The sequence below is a fragment of the Sipha flava genome, unplaced genomic scaffold (genome assembly GCF_003268045.1).
Source record: "Sipha flava isolate LNK unplaced genomic scaffold, YSA_version1 44_pilon_pilon, whole genome shotgun sequence".
NCBI classification, from domain to species: domain Eukaryota; kingdom Metazoa; phylum Arthropoda; class Insecta; order Hemiptera; family Aphididae; genus Sipha; species Sipha flava.
Window position 1 is genome coordinate 223637 of NW_020273203.1, and position 17446 is coordinate 241082.

At 27.5% G+C, this 17446-nt stretch overlaps 1 protein-coding gene across 5 annotated transcripts in view; it reads right to left on the reverse strand.

The window, feature by feature from the left end:
* LOC112689539 (TLD domain-containing protein 2) overlaps positions 1-17446 on the reverse strand; it is a 130461-nt gene that overhangs the window by 101640 nt on the left and 11375 nt on the right. For 2 of the 5 annotated variants that reach the window (XM_025563299.1, XM_025563297.1), the window contains exon 1: positions 4312-4787. The exons of 1 other annotated variant lie outside the window; for it this stretch is intronic. The gene's annotated coding sequence lies outside the window, so the exon portion shown is untranslated. Of the gene's footprint in view, positions 1-4311; positions 4794-17446 lie in introns of those variants that run through there. 2 more of the 5 variants (XM_025563294.1, XM_025563296.1) reach the window with 2 other exon arrangements.

The following is a 17446-nucleotide window of genomic DNA, read 5'->3' on the forward strand; positions in this document are numbered from 1 at the left end:
AGGATTAAAAAAAAAAAAATGTAAAACTAATGTTAGTTACACTATATTTTTTAGAAAAAGATGAATAAAACATAAATTTAATTAATTTCCGAAGAAATTATTAATATTTTTAAGTATGCACATTGTACGAAAATATAAAAAAACAATACATCGTTTCTGCTATAGAATCTAATCTAAAAAACTATACAATTACTATAACATTATGTATTAATTTATAAAATATAAAAACTGTATAAATTATTTTTAGCTTTGTTTAAAAAAATGAAAGTCATTAACAAAACATTAAGTTTACAAATTTCATTTTCAAATTTTTCAAAAACTTTTAAAACTGTGTTATACCTACTTCATTTAAATCAGAAGTTTATATAAATTTTATGAATATTCTAGTTGGAATCTCGTTGACAGTCTGAAAATATAATGGATTTTTAAATTAAAATCTACCAACTAAATTTATTTTCTTTAATCACATAACCACGTATAATAATAATCTAATAAAATTAAAAGAACAGAAATTTTTTAATGTTTCAAATTTTATAGAATTGAATTCTACTCTTATGCAATTTAGTCAGTTTATAGGATAGCTCAAAATTATAGCTTATAATAAATTATATTCAATAAAGACTAAATTAGAAGTATACTGTATAATAAAGACTTGATAACATCGATAATGATTTTTTTTACGTATATTTTATTCTTAATTAAATTTACTATTATCCTAAGAAGTTTTTTTGTTACTTCTTTTATCATATTTCGTTATCTGAGAATCGTAAATAATTAATCATGATCTCTATAGTTATACTTATTCAGACAGCTACGTGTAAATTCCTTCTTTCAAAAACACATCATTTGTATTCACCAACTATAACTTGAAGCATTTTTATCATTATTATTATTACTATTATTATTAAAACACACATATATTACTAATGCAATATTGTTTTTTCCGAGCATTAGCTTATTAATTATAAATTCTATGGCATGATAATTTGTTATTATAGTAACGTATGATTTTAAACATACACACATTTATATATATATATATACAAGTGAGGTTGGCTAACCGTTTCTGCTTAGCTACACAGGTTAAGAAATTTGTCAACAATTTAATAATTAATTAATTAAGAAAAAAAAATAAATTATAAGATTTAGATCCGTTGTGTTATATTTTAGTTGAGATTTAATGACATAAATTATGTTAATATCAAAATTCATTATTTATACACTTTAAGCGAAATTACAATATTTTTCTTATCTATTAATGTGGATCTAAGTTATTCACCAACATAAACGTTAATTAATGAACGTTTCAATTTACGCAAACGCTTGTGAAAATCTATGTGATTATGTAATCTTAAATACTCGTATTTAAAAAAAAAATCGAACTCCTCGCACTCAATCATCGATTATTATTTGTAAATATCAAGGCTGGACACTAACGAGTTAAAAGTTAAAATTAAGTTAAAACGTTAAGTTAATTTTATTTAAGTTAATTAACTCGTTGCTTTTTTTACAAATTAACTTTTAACTTAATAAGTTACTTTTTTTTTAAGATTAACGTGTTAACTTTAAGTTAATTTTATTTAAAAGTATTTAAATTAAGTTAATTTTAGTGCAAAGAATAATGCAAATTATTAAATGAGGTTTTTAGTATATTTATAATTTACTATTTTAATATATGTTATTGTATAAACACTATAAACCTATGGAAATCCTAAGAATATTCTGTGAAAATAGTAAATACTATGAGAGCGAGTGTCGATGAGGGATTAATCACAAAACAGCTGTGGTATAATTTCCAATTTAATTTCATTATTAATATTGTAAATTGATTTGAGTTTGAGTTCAGGACTAAGATTTAATTTAGAAAAGTAGGTTTTTTGATAACTAGTTAATATTTTTATGTATCATTTTAAATTTCCCCAGTAATTTTCTTGAGCGTAAAAAACTAATATTATGTGTGTAATTTTTTATTTTTGCAAATTAGAAAATTTTAACTTTAAACTAAGTTAAGTTACTTTTTTTCAAAGTTAACTTTTAACTCAACGAATTAACTAAAAAAATATAAGTAACTTTTAATTTAACTTAACTTTATTATTTTAAAATAACTTAACTTAACGAGTTAAAAAAATCTTTAACTTGCCCAGCTTTGATAAATATTATCAAGATTAACAAAACCTGCCATAATTTTTTCGTAGTATATTTTAAACATTTATTACGCGTATTATTGTTATCTACACTTACGTCTGTATAATATTAACGTACTATGCAAGCTACAATATACGTGACCAATATTTTATAACATCACATACAGTTTGTTTTACATCCGGATTTCTCCGTTAATTCTATGTCATTCTAATTGATTAAAACAATGAGCAATCATGTTAAAAAAATATTTAAAAACACTAATTTATGATACATATTACAATTCAGAACAATGTTTAGCAAATCATTGTATAATACATACAATAATTTCTAATAACAAATATAATAAGTATTCATATTAGGCATATTATATTATGTAATTTACATTAATCATTTTAATATTAAAACATTCAAAAATATTATATTATTGTATACGAGTATATGAGTAATTTACAATGTAGTAATTCATTACTATGAAAATCGCATTGAATTTTCAAACGAAATATAATTTTTATGATGTAGTTCAGAAAAGTGAAAGTTTAACCTTGAGTCTTAAATCCTACATAATATTTAACGCAAAATTCCTTCACTATGTATATAAAAGTATTTAATTCGATTTTATAATTTTATAATCATTTTAACAATTTTAAGAAATACCAATGCACTCAATATTAATGCAGAAATAAAAATAATTTTTTTTTTTTAATCAGAACTAAACCAAAAAATCTATCTGAACAGACCAGTTATACTTTAAAATAATAAAATGTTCAGAAACAAATATATTAAAAAAAAAAAAAAATGTACATCGATATTAATTTTAAATACCACTAAGTCGTACACGTATGGCTACCATATGTGCAATTTAAATCGATATATATAAACATAATACCTACATACTTTGTACAACGTACACATTTATATAACGGATAAATTATATCTAAAACACAACTCTATGATTCTTGTTCAAGTACAACCTATTTTATAAACCATTTTTTTGGAAATACTTTGAAGCGTTCGAAATCACCTTGTCACGTAGACACACGATCAGCAACTTTCCCTTGTGACATGTACAAAACACATATAAATGTCGAGTTAAAACTATTGTACGGTATTTTCAAATGTGATGAAATCTTTCGACTTGAATAACATTGTTTTATATATGTACCGCAATTTCTAATTTATAAAATATTTTTGCTTATCAATGAGTCGTACCATTTGTACTTGTTGTGAAATGTGAAAAATAATTAATTTTACAATTGTATTTTTATACTAGATATTGCCATCGTACTTTGTATATTCAAATGATTTTGCATAAATATTCGCCATGATAAATAGACTTCTTTGCCGTTTACGCGCACCTATCGTACGTACAAGTACGAATTCGTACATTAAAGTTGTTGTGTTTATGTAGGAAACATACAAAATTATTTTACCGACAACGAAATAAAATTCGGTGATTAGAAGATTCTTTTTAGCGAGACGACCATCAAACATTGGGTAATTAGTCATTACCATACCACCTACTGCAACCATAGAATAACTGACTCCATGGAATAACGCAGTTATCTTGTACGCTATTATTATTGCCGTTCCGGCGACCACAGATTCGAGTTCAACGACATCGCATTCTACGGTGCACATCTACCAGTCGGATTTGGAGCATATTTCCCGTTGAAATGTTCAAAAAAGACACTCGTCGAGGAATTATTATTATTACACATAATTGCCCGGCAAATATTAAGCCCGGCAATGGAGAGGACGGGATCGGTACCGAGTTAAACTTATTCGTGTACGCCAACCACGACTGCAGTACACCACGGGATGTGACCGGATTTCACGCGTTCCCACGGTGGTGCGCGCGTGCAAAGCAAACCTGTACCAAATATATTACCTAACAATCGAATTACGCAGACCGTTCGGACGACATCGATAACGGTCGAAATGCAAATTCCCACCGTCGCCGGTGCATTTAAATAGATCGACCTCTGCCGCCGATAATACGTTACCGACGCCGATCACGAAACAATAACGATACGCCCATGACGTATCGCACCACCGCACCAGTCGGCGCGTACGCAGATCTACGTGTAAATCGCGTACAAAACGCGCGGTGCACCAATCGTATCGCGGTCACCGTTGACCGCTCGACCTATCTATCCGTCGACTTACTTCGTCCGTGCGCACCTCGCGTTGTACTCGGCTCGTATTCGTACACCGCTTGCAAATCAACCGCGACCGTGCGCGGATCGCCGATGATTATGTGGTCGACGAACGTTGCGCGCGGATATATTGTTATTATTTTTACGTGCGATACGGCAACATCAACGGTACGTACGAGCGGATCATCGGCACAGAGACGAACGATTGTTAATACAATGCACGCGCATCGAAAACAACGGTGATGACGACGGGTGTAACAATTGCGGAAATAACTTTGATTCGGCGACGAAAAATATTCACTCGCGCGTAAGCGCACACACGGAAGACACGCGCGCGCGCACACGGAACTAGAGTGACAAGATCGCGGGGCGACGGACGTGCTCGGGAGTGCGCGAAAACGAAGGGCGACAATTGGGTACGCGCGTGGCGAACGTAACACCTCGACTGCAACGCGACTACTGCTCGCTTGCCGGCTGCCCGGTGCACGACTCCGGGACGCGCGGACAACAACCGGTTCGCCGCCACCGCCGCGCGACCCGATGTAGGTGAGCGCGTTGCACCGGCGCCGCGCCGGCAGTTATGGTACCTGTAGGTTAGGTATACCGCAGTAGTGGTACGCGGTCCAGGCCGAGCACGTGCCCGGCGTTCCCCGAAACGAACGCGATCCGGCCGCCGGCACCGGCGTTGCCGTCCGAAACGCGTACCGCGCGCAGCAGCAACAACGATCACCGCGAACGTTCGACTTTCAGTTACCGTCTTGCGGCCGGCCTTACCCGTCCCATTTATATATCTTTCACGCGGACAAGAAACGACCGATTATGAGGTGCGCGCGTAAAAATATGAGTGTACATTTTCTTACGATCGCGGGGGTGGAAGGGTTAAACCCTCCGACGTCCCTCTTGCGTTCACGCCTGTCACGACCGTACGCACTTCACTACGTGCGGTTAACACCGCACTGAATACCGAACGCTATTCCGTCCCTCTTCCGGCGACCGATTCGCGAAATGTCCTGTGACAAGTGTTCTACGAATTCCCGTCAAAGGTTTGTGTTCGAGTACTGAAATCGGTGACGGGTCTTACGTACGGATCGCTCTTGGGGAGTTTTCTACACCGTGCAACAGTGGGTGGTAATTCACAGCTGCCAGTAAAAATAATTGCATTTCTCACTCGTACATATCATAAATAATATATATGAACATTATTTATATAACCTATAATCTATTGACATTTAAGTGTAATGACACATTTACAATCGCTGCAAGCCCTGCGACATATGAAGTACAGCAGAATACTATTCTGAATTATTCACTTAAGACACAATGGTATATTTAATATTATCATGTGTTATGATATTTTTATATCTAAATTGTGTTACGAATAGTATTCAAAAGTCAACACAGCAGTAGATACGTAATGGGTAGTATAAATACAATGAAGAATTTCAGTACTTATTACACTGTTTAATGGAAGCTTAATCAAGTAAGGGCCGAATAAGGATCAATGTTGAAATCTTTAGTTTCTATGGTGATATTTAAACAATTCCTGCAGACCCTCCTTAATCGATTTCATATTTTTAAACGAAGACTATCAATATGCCTAGAGAAACCTAGGCACATCAGTGAGGTGTGACTAAAAAAAATAAATAAATAATAATTCTGAGAATAGTAGCAATCTTTATCCTTGAGTATAACTCATCACCGGCTTATTATTTGCTCAATATAACAGATACCTATAATACCATTTCATAAAACTCATCCAATAGACATTTCTCAGAATGACCGTTAGAAGAGCAGTGTGGCGTCACAGCATTCAAACAGAGCGTTAGTAAAGCGCACCTCGCTTTTGCCTCGATTCTACGGATGCAGTGACCATACTGACGGAATTCGTAAATGAAAACGTCAGACGGATATACTGCCATAATTTATTGTTAAAGTATTTACTATATAGTAGATGCAAGCCGTACCATACTGTAATTAATAATTCTGAAATAAAATTTAATAGGAACACCTATAAGGTTTAATATAATATTAATTATTATTATTAATAGTGTATTTTTTTCTTTTAATTATCCATTATTGGTTCTACGTAAGAAAATGTATCATTTATACATCAATCAATGGAAGAAATGACGTATATTTTGGCAACATGATGAATAGTACTGATAAATTAGTGTATTATATCGTTCAAAAAATAATAACATACATTCCCTCCCCACTTCCCAAACAAATAAAAACAGCGATTTTCAGCTTTTTTCAGTAAAAAATGACTTAATTAATTATAATACTGTTCGTGAAAACGTATATACTAATCATTAATAAATTAAATGACTTTATCTAATTAATATATAACCTCGTACTTATAGTACTTGTAGGTGTTGTAACAGTGTTTTTAATACGATGAAAAAATAGAATTATAAAACTAGATTTATAATTCGAAGATCTCATTAAGTAACTGTCTATACTCAAAATTTCCTAAGAATTTATTAACTCACAAAATAAAACATAATGTATAATTAATCTTATTACTAGATCTTATGAATAAACAAGTGAATATCAATCATTTTTAAGTACCCATAAATATTAGTTCACAAAATATCCACCAAAAATAATAGGAAAAAATGGTCATGGTAATACTAAAATAAATGTTTCTTTTATGTCCTATAATGATTAATAATCTCTCATTCAATAATATTTTATAACAATATTTTTTTAACTATTTATTTATTTAAAATTGAAACTTAATTGAAACAATTGAAACATAATATGGTATATTAATGAAATAAAAACAAATTAACATATAAATATGAGTATATACAATACGAAATATTATTCGGTTTTAAAAGGAAAAAATGTCTTTTGAACCATTACAAACCTTTTTCTACAAAAGACTTAAAAGCAATTACATTTATTTTTTTTTTTTTAATCTAAAATGAAATTAATACTGTAAAAATGTATGCGTCAACGCATGCGATCGTTTTTAAAGTAATAACTAAGTTTCGGTTTATGAGATATAATCTTATTGTTAGAGAACAACGCTATGCAATTTAATCTTCGTACAATGACTTAAAACACAATCATTGTTTTTATAATAAAATATATAATGTAAGATGAATATTAAATGTCACTAAAAATCAAAATGAAAGAGAAAATTAAATTATGTAAGGATGGAAATAAACAATGAAATTATAGTCAACTGTAAATAATAATGAAGTTTTGGAATGAAAATTAAAAAAAAAAAACAACTTCTACTCTCTTTTAATACAAAAATTTTAGTTCATATTAGAAAAGTATATATAAACGTAAACGTAAACATTTATACTTTAATCAAAGTAAATATTTTTTTATTAATTTTATAAATTTAGTTTGCTCATATTATAATTAGTTTCAGCAAAAATATCTTGATTCTAAAAATTTTAAAAATTTAAAAAATGCATTCAACATTTTCTATATCTTATTGTATATAAAGAAAAGCATACGTAATTATATTTGATTTGTAAGAAACAAAATATTGAAACAAATCAGTAACTGTGTTATTCTAAAAAATACATTTTAATATACATATCTATGTTAACACTGAACCTCGAGAAAAATAAATTTTATATCATGAAATAACACAAATAGGTAATAATTATAATCTGAACTTAATAAAATTCAAACAATAACAATGAAGTTTAATTACATGTTTTTGAAGTATAAATATGGAAACTAATATTTTGAATTTTCTTAAGTACCTACAATTTATAACCTAGGGCCCGACGTCCAAAAGTTAACAATGGTTATTGACAGTCACTCTAAATAAACTTCAGTTTTGAATTATTTTATTTAAACGTATTTTCAAATTGATATTAAATACTGGCAAAAGTTACTACAAATATAAACATAAAACAATAAAAATCAACCAATCAACAAATAAAAAGATGGATTAATTAATTTATAAACTGTACCTATTTTTAATATTTTAATAATAATCCTTAAAAGTATTTTCCTATTAGTCAATTAAAATAATATCTACAAAGTAATGACGAAGTACAAATATTAAAATTGTGCAAATATCTTCGTTAAGTGGCATTCCTAGTGACTAATTAAAAAAACAAATGGCATACTCATTATCTGTTCTACTATTATTTTTATATTACTGTGTAACTATACTATACATATATAGTGTCAAATTCATTATGATTTCATAAATCTAACAAATACAGTTTCTTAAACATTATCATTTAAAATTTATTTTGATTTGAATAAATCAAGATTAATAGAATAAAATATTTAGTCAGTTATGATGCAAAAGTTCAAGAATAAACACACGATTACAATTATTTTTATGATAAACAAATAGATTTTGGGTAAATTACAAAGTTTGGTTAAAATTCTATCATAATCGTTACTGCATATATAATTATTTGAACTTTAAAAACAAGCTGTAAACTCACCTAAAAACTTTATTCTTATATAAAGATAGAAAGACTTGAAGATAAAGTGTTTTTTTTTTATCTTAATTTTAGTTTTTTAGTTATTGTACTCAAGGAATATATTTTACGTAAAAAATAAAATGTACTTAAAAAATAAATAAAAAAAAGAACTAAAAAATAAATATACTGTTGCTTGAGCCGCTCATTTCTAGTTACATTTTTACAAATGACAGTCACATGTTCAGTATACAAAGGAGACAAATATACAATTCCTGATAAAAACCTTAAAATAAGAATTGTTCAAAATATAATTTGATCAAAAATGGTAATTTAAAATCATTGGTACAACAGGTATGTTTATAATACAACAAATATTTTAACAAAATACATTTATTTAACTAATTAATTGTAATAAATTTCACTTTTTTCTTTATTATATACTACTCATAATAATTGTACTAAATTCTTAATATAAAATAATAATCTATATAATAAAGAGCGTATGGGATATAACTATCTGAAGACTTATCAACAAAAATAAAATGAACTTCATAACATAAAAATAACATGTCACATAATTTGTTAAACTTCTCTATAAATGTATATATTAATGGTGTATAATTTTTTACTCTTACGTTTATCATATTTTGTTAGAATAGGGTGAGTCTTTTATGTCTATTAATGCTCAAGCCATTAGCTTCAACGCGCCCCCCTCATTGAATAACGTCTATACCATTTTCTACGTTTCATGGACACCACTGACGAACATTTATCAAGAGCAGATTGTATCGTCAGAAAACAAAACGATCACTCTGGGTATTTCGGAACTAAATGTCTGGATGACAAATCATTTATGAAAAAAACTACAGCAAATAAAATAAATTACAATGAATGGTAAAAAATGAACAATCTGATCTATAAGTTGTGCCTTAACTCTATCTGTTTGAATAGTGTAAGTAAGTTATCAACAAAATTATTTTTCTGTTTTTCTCAATTTATTCGTGTACAACGATATTAAGTTTTTGCAATATCTCCTGTGATAATGAAGATAATTAAGTTTTGTATTCAATATAATTGTGTTTACATGATATGACATTTTCAAAAAATAATAAATAAAAGACTATTTTTCAATAAAAATAAATAGTAAAATTTTTTTTTTGGAAATCAAGAGGTAGAGAAAATAAAAATTAAACTGTCAACATTTATTTTCAAAAAAAACAAATCTATAAAACGGCTTTTTTATATAAAAATAAAAGGTTTTTGAAACATTTTTATCAAAACATAAAAATATAATCAAAGTACGATAAGTTTTAGTCCTTAACCATGTAAATCATATAATACAAACATACTTTAATTGCCTTTATTATCTCATATCTCAGGAGACATTACAATAGGTATATCCTTAATGGGATACACTTATAAGCAATATGTTTAATTGTACAGTTTTCTTTTTTTTTTTTTTTTTTTTTGATTCCTACCATGATTAATCAAATTCCTTTAACTATGCTCAAATGCATTTAATTATCTTCAAATTCTTATCATTAACAAAATAAAATATACTCATTATTTATTTTTAATCATCTTTTAGTAAGTAATAACACTTATTTATTTCCAAACTATTACATTTGCTGTATTTTAAATGGCTACAATTTGAAGTACGAGTATTTTGATGATTATGTTAAAGAAAATAATATTTTATAGTTTTACAATTACCTTAAATAACATTGTATTTTTTTAAATATCATAATGGTTACAATAGCTCTATATAAGCTTTTAAGTATGATTTATTAATTTTTAGAAAATATGGTTGTATTCATAGTTATGAGAAATTTGTGTACATACACAAAATACTTTCAAAAAATGTAATATATTGTACATTTGTAATTAATCTATATCGTCAATTTTCTTAATATACATAATAATTTGTATTTTATCTACTTTCATTTTTTACTATACAGCAGATTTTTGTTATGATGAATATCGATACTTTGAATTTTTCGATACTCTAAATAATATTGTTATCCTTTCAAAACTCTCATTATAGCCAAAAGTGCAGTTTTTTAAAAAATTTATCTCGAATTTTTTGATTTTTTGGACTTTTTTCTACTTCCCTGGAGATTTGACATAATGAGAATCTACAGTACCGTGCTTATGTAATACAATAAAAAAAAAGTATTAACCAATACAGTGGATAGAAAAACTAATGAAAAATGTATAACTACTCAGTTGAAATACATTTTTTTTGTCTTCTGACCTGTTAAAATTATATTGATAAATTCATAGTTAACCAACTGTTTTTTTTATTTTTTTTTTTTTATCATGATTAAATTTTAATTTACATTTTACACGAGAACTTTTATATTTTACATTTTATAGGGATTTTTTTTTTTTTTAATTAAATTTTTTATATTTGTTGTTTTATTTATTAAATCAAAATCTAATGTTATTCATTGAAAGCATTTGACAGTGTTAAGAGTATAAAAAATACACAAAAAAAAACCAAAAATTTTTCAAAACTTTTTCATCAAACGATACACATTTTCAAAATAGCTATACATTATAAAAAGTAACTTTATTTAGGCTTTGAATTCTGTCTAGACCTAATTTAGCTAAGTTTAAAAAAAATTATTTTAATGACTTTCCACTATAATTAATTAAATTCTTTATCTTTATTAAGTTATCACATTCTTCATGAACACTAACAATATATTAATTTACAATAAGCTTATATCAATTCAATTTAACCACCCCAATGAAATAAAATAAGAATCGAAAGTAGTTCTTGTTGTTATAAATATTGATTATCGTGAAAGAGCAAACCTCAAAACAAAGAGCTGTTTGTCATATTCCCAAGGATCAGATGAGTAGAGGAGAGCCAAGTTTTCGTTGGTATATGAACAATGAGATTCCACCCAAGTCTAGGAGGGGACTTTAAATATTAATGTGGTGGAGTATAAACGTTGCCTTGCATAATTATGGTAACCTATTACAAACCATAGAATTATGCACAGTTTACTATTAAAATGTTTGATGTTTTCACACCATGCATTTAACGCGTGTTCAAAATAACACAACAATTCATTATTTTTATTTTTTTTTAATTTCATTTATTTAAACATGAAGTGATTTTAAAGTTGTAGCTTGCATTTTATGCGTGATTTACTAGTTATATATTTTCAAGGGCTTTTCAAAGCGTGTCAAGTTTTGATTATATTACGTATACCTATTGGTATAAGTAGATAACACATTTTACTTATTAGAATGACTTTTTAAGAGCACTCAAAATACCGACTTTATTCATATATTTCCGACTAATAAAACTCTTTATAAATAAATCACTTATTTATTATAAATTAAATAAAAATTATTATTATTTACATTTTGTGTTAAAGTTTAAATGAAACGATAAAATAATTGACTGAAAGTGGTACAGAAACTATACTGTTCTGCTGAAAATCACGTCCACAAACTTCCAATAATGCTTCAATATCTCGATGGCCATAGAAATGTAATTTATTCGCCAAAATAAACTTAAGAACTTTTACTAAATATGAGCGTGGGCTTTTCTGACTTATTATTTTCAAAAAGTTTAAACTTGCATTTAATATTTATAAACTATTTATAAAATGTATTTAGAACATTCAAGTTGGATTATTAAAAACAATTCATATTCACATTTATAAATAAAAATGTCTTACATATATTTGGGGGAGGGGGATTTGTTTTAATAACCATTAAGAAGAAATACTATAGAAGTTCCAACAAATTCCGTAATTATGAAACGAAAAAAAGTGAAATGGAATAAATTGTAATTTTCGTTAAAAATCAATTAACTTAAGTGAAGATTTTCTCTAATTATAAATAAAACCGAATTTCCTTACTCTGAAAGTGTTTATACATTCATGCAAATATGCGTTCACAAAAATAAAAATGCACAAGAAAAATATAAAACTAATTTAATATAACTTTTAAGTGATAACAATATAATCTATTTCATCAAAATATGGCTGTTACATCCTTTTAAAAATAATTATTAGTATCTAATTTATACAGTGAACACCTAATACTACAACTACTAATCTTTTTAAAATATATTTGAATATTACTAATTACATTTCAATACAGAATGTTATTATCTAAAAGTTTTAAATTTATTTGCTGCGACAACTTCCTTATAATGTTATAATATTAATTTAATCTAATTATTGATAAATATCACGTCTAATAGTTCAAATTACTCTAATTAAAATTGACTATAAGATACAACGTGAACTGCAAATATTTCACAAAATAAAATGTCTCTCAGGTCTTATAAAATGATCGAAAACTATTTTAGTGCAATCATTGTGTCAAAAAAATAACCTAATGTGGATAACTAATTTGTGTGCAATGTATTCGTAAATCGCTATTTTTAGTTAATAATACGAATAAATATATCTGTACAGGTATTTACCGATTCTGCACCTGACATTTGACCGCGATACGTGCTCATGTATAAATATATACTCATAGAAAAATGAAATAGTCTTGTGCAATTATAAAGCTTTAAAAACGAGCGTTGACATTGATAAAAAGTATCTTATTCACTTTCATTTTAGTTTGTGAGTAGTTCCAGACCATAATTTAGAAATGTCTGTGCGTTCGGGCTTCAACAAAACCTGAAAACACGTCGTGACCAGGCCCTCGTATTCCCTATATCAAAAGCTCTTATTCTGTCACCCGATTCTAGCTCAATACCTGTGCGAACAAATTTCACAGTGCGTTTGTTACAATTTATTCTTATTGCATTGGTTGGAAGTACTGTAAAAACAAATCGGTAATCTTGCAACTCGGCTTCAGTGCATAGGGTCAGCGCTAGATTTATGGGAATTTTACTGGCGGGTTTTAAACCCCCTCCAAACACGTTTCTATATCATTATATATATATATATATATATATATATATTTGTAGTATTCGGCAAAAGTGTGTATATAATACAGCGCATAAGTCAATGGTTCTCATTCTATACGCTGTAAATATGTTTTTGAAGTTAATCTTCTATTTTTGCAGCAGTCATTGAGAAAAAGGTAGGGTTTATAAATAATATTTATCAACAGTTATTATTGAACATTTAAGAATTAACAGAGTTATGCTCTCATACTACTGCAGTTATAAAATATTAGATTTCATTTACTTATACATGAATTATACTCGATTCAGTTCGGTTAAAAATGTTCAATGTTTTACACCGAATGAAAAACCAAAAGAACATTTTAACTTATAAAACCTGATACGAACTTAATCGAACCAATATCAGTATAGTCTAATAAATAAAAATATTATTTTTAGGTTTTTACAGTCTCTACAACTTTTGTTTTTGCTTATGAAATAGTAAACACATTTTGTTTTTATTAAATCGAGCCGTCTGTAAATATTATGCAGCCGGAAAAATTTTGCCTAGTCCACACACACACACACACACACACACACACCTTCTATACCATGAATAATTGATCGCGTCGCGCCACCTCTGTACGACGGGATGTAGGCCACCCCCACGTTTTACTGTTTTCCCGTGTAAGTCACACGCAGAAAACACCAGTCGACGTTCTGTTCGATTTTCAATTAATCCATAATAATTGTTAGATGCTGCAGATGAAATTGGTATGTAGGCCGAGTCACACACACGGTTTCACAGGGATATTATTTGCGTACATATAATATGGAATGGAGAAGCATACATCGTGCCGACTAATTTCATCCGTTTCAAAGCATTCAACCAGTTATACGAAACTGCCCCCCATGTATTATTTAACCACGTTTGATGTTCATGCGCCACTAAAACGATTAATTATTATTTAACAAACACTGTACGGAAATATATTAAAGTACGGTTGTTTTATTAACGATTCAAACGTAATTTGGTTCACCAATGTTTACATTTTCGAGGGCTGATTTATTTATTTATTTATTCTAATCATTACGAACTATTGATTATTATCACTGTAAGGTTGAAGATATATAAATAAAATATCTGCGAATATTTTACCAGGCATGGTTTTCAACATCAGCTGTTAAAAAAATATTAAATTTTAATACATAATAGAGAATACAATAATATATTATAACAGCATGTTATTATATATACATTTTAATCAAAAGAGGTATATACACCTATCTTTCCACATTTTTAGAATTATAAAATTCACGAAAGAATGGTATTTATCTTTATGTGTTTCTTCAGAAAGAAAACACCATAAGTGAATTTAAATTTAACTAATATACATCTTAGTCATACCAAATAAGATCAATAAATATAAAATATGAAAATAGATCACGTACAAGAAACACATTTCTTTAAATGTAACAATGTTATTCCTGTATTTTATTTTTAATTGGTACCTACTTCAATATAGGGACTCGAGGCAAACATGTTATTCCAAGTTTACCGAGTTAAGTGTCAAACATTTCAATAACTTATTTATTGATAAAAATATAAATATACTAAATTTTTTCCCCACATTTTCGTTCTATTTAAATTATATAATTTTTCAGTATTTTACGGCTTTAACTTTTTATCGAGTATTAAATATTAAACCAATTTAACATATTAGTTTTATATTATGTCAAACAATAATATTATGATATAATTACTCGTGATGCATTACGTAGGTGACATTTTCTAGAAGAAGGACTTTTATTCAACGATGTGATATGATAGAGTTATGCGGTACTAATTGAAAAGCGGAGAAAAAAATTACTCATTTATACTGTCAAGACAGATAGGCGTGCAGAACTACTAATTCCAGCCTTAATTGCTATGATCCATCAACGTGTATTTGACTTCAAAACAAAAAAAAAAAAACAACATAAAACAACCTTCAAATAAAACCCGACATAAACATTACAAATATGGTTATTTATCATTGAGCTAGAAGACCTTTGATGCCCGTTATTGTACTTGATTGAATTTGAACACTTAAGCATGTTTAATTTATCGCTCGTCATACAATAATAGCAAGGATTTATTTTTTTTGTGAATATCGACCTATTTGCAACTATGGAACATTTATTATTAGATTGTTATGTTATACTCGTACACTGTAGAGTGTCCACGTCAATCAAAAAATTCTTACTTATACATATACATATAAAATATATACTACAGAAAAGGTAGAGATGTTAGCTAATGATTTTTATGTTCAATTCAATAAACTCACTATGGGAATTGGGTTATTAAAACAATATGACAACAACACAGTTCTTACTACATTTCGATCTATTGTTTTGATGTAAAATTAAAAAACATCCTATACGAGTAAATCATAGTGATCTTTGTTATATTATTATTATATTTATTCAATACTTGTAATGTACTATATAATTTTAGTAAGCTTACGAAATACTGAAGGAAAAATAATATTTATCTAAAACTAATTTTTAAGTTTTTAGTTTAAAATATTGACCATGTATTCATATACATAATTACGACTAATGATAGAAATATAACCAAATAAATATTGATAACAATACATTTTATTGTATATTAAATATTAATACATTAGAAATGTAGGTATTCAAGTTTTTTTACGGATTTGATAGTTAAATAAAATATAAATATCTTTAATACAAAATTTTAATGAGAAATAAGAAACCAAAAATGCACACACATAACTTATGTGACATAAGTATGCAGTTTTGTTCAAATAATGAACGTCCGGCTTATTAAAACTTATGATAAAAACGAAAGATCGACTAACAACTTACATATAAACATAAAGAACCACATAGATACGACTAAGGTAAATCTAATTTTGCACACTATGAGGTGAGTTGAGAAGGTTTTTGCACTACTCCTACAGCACGCGTTTGCTTACAAAATCAATATTCACTAAATAACTCAAAAAAATATCATAATAGCAATATATAATTATAATAATAATAATTTTGATAATAATACTTATTTTTGCTATCATTACGTGTACCCACACTTAAATATATTTCAAAAATTTGTTGATAATCAGTTTTGTCTGTTCATATGAATAATTATATTTTTTTATTTTAATTTAGATAGAAACTAATGTACTCGTGTTCTTAATGATCAAGCAATAATAATTATATAGAAAAATATATAATAAATATTATTTATTTTACAAATAAATAAACAGCATCAATGTATGGTTACAATGATATTTTATTAGAAAAAACGATCCTGTAATTTTTTAAATAATACACCATATCAGTCATATGTGTTAAAAATTAAAATGTTTTAGCTTTTTCTTTTCATAATTATCACGCTTTTAAGGTTATGAGCTAAAAAAAATTCATAATATCTTATCACTATTCATTTTAATAAAAAAAACGTAGTTGTCTATGTTAGTTGATTTCAAAAAACTAGATCTTAATGTTTTCATTAAAATTAACTAACCAAACCACAGTACAATACAACATATGATAAACAGTTGAAAAAAAATGTATATAAATTGCATTTAAAATACCTTATTTCTTAAAAGTGGAATTTAAAAACAAGAATACTTTAAATATGGCAATTTAGTCACAAGAAATTATTCACTTTTCAGAAAGAATAACTTATAGAACTTAAGTTTTTACCGATAAAGATGTTTCAGATTTAGTAATTAATATAATAATAAGAATATTATTATAAGACTCAATTATTAACTAAACTTAAAAAAAAAAGTTTTGCGAATAAAATAGGTAAATATATAATTTAAATACTTAATAATTGCCTAATT